The sequence below is a fragment of the Arachis duranensis genome, chromosome 5, assembly GCF_000817695.3.
Source record: "Arachis duranensis cultivar V14167 chromosome 5, aradu.V14167.gnm2.J7QH, whole genome shotgun sequence".
Classification (NCBI taxonomy): Eukaryota; Viridiplantae; Streptophyta; class Magnoliopsida; order Fabales; family Fabaceae; genus Arachis; species Arachis duranensis.
Window position 1 is genome coordinate 56,964,550 of NC_029776.3, and position 996 is coordinate 56,965,545.

Below are 996 nucleotides of genomic sequence, written 5' to 3' on the forward strand. Positions count from 1 at the left end.
GTTCTTGGTTCATACATAAACCCAACCTCTGGGAATTGTGGTAGCAGCATTCAGAAACCACCCATTCAGGCCAACAATTTTGAACTCAAACCACAGCTAATATCACTGGTGGAGGATCATTGTTCATTTGGTGGGAGTGCTAATGAAGACCCAAACCAACATCTCACAAAATTCCTGAGAATTTGCGACACTGTGAAGTCCAATGGAGTCCAGGAAGATGCCTATATACTGCTCTTGTTCCCATTTTCACTTAGGGACAAGGCAGCTAAGTGGCTGGAATCATTCCCAAGGGGGAGCCTAACAACCTGGGATGAGGTGGAAAGCAAGTTTCTGGCACGTTTCTACCCTCCACAAAAGGTCAATAGGCTTCGATCTGAGGTTCAGACTTTTAGACAACAAGATGGTGAGACCCTCTACGAGGCATGGGAGAGGTTCAAAGAATTGACAAGGAAATGCCCACCAGACATGTTCTGAGACTGGGTGCAATTGCATATTTTCTATGATAGACTTTCTTATGAATCAAGGAAGGCTGTAAACCATTCATCAGGAGGTTCATTGAACAGGAAAAAGATTGTGGAAGAAGCCATTGAAGTGATTGAGACAGTGGCTGAGAATGAATACTACTATGCTTCAGAGAGGCACAATACTAAGGGAGTCATGGAGCTGAACCATGTTGATACAATTCTAGCCCAAAACAAGGTGTTTGCCAAGCAACTAGCAGAGCTCACAAGGAAATTAGACACTGCCAAGCAACTAGCAGAGCTCACCAGGAAATTAGACACAAAGCAAGTGGCTGCAATACACACACAAGATCAAGAGGAGGTAAGCACTGAAGGAAATGATTGGGAAGAGGCCAACTATGTGGGAAACCAATAAAGGCAATCATATGATCCACATTCCAACACTTACAACCCGGGATGGAAAAACCACCCAAACTTTGGGTGGGGAAACCAGCAAACCCAACCACAAAACCACAAACCTTACAACCACAACCAA

At 44.4% G+C, this 996-nt stretch overlaps 1 non-coding gene across 1 annotated transcript; it reads right to left on the bottom strand.

Moving 5' to 3' along the window:
• Positions 1 to 363: 363 nt before the first annotated feature.
• On the bottom strand, positions 364 to 467 carry LOC127748146 (small nucleolar RNA R71). Its single transcript, XR_008010089.1, has one exon. It is a non-coding gene; the product is annotated as a small nucleolar RNA R71 (small nucleolar RNA).
• Positions 468 to 996: the final 529 nt, after the last annotated feature.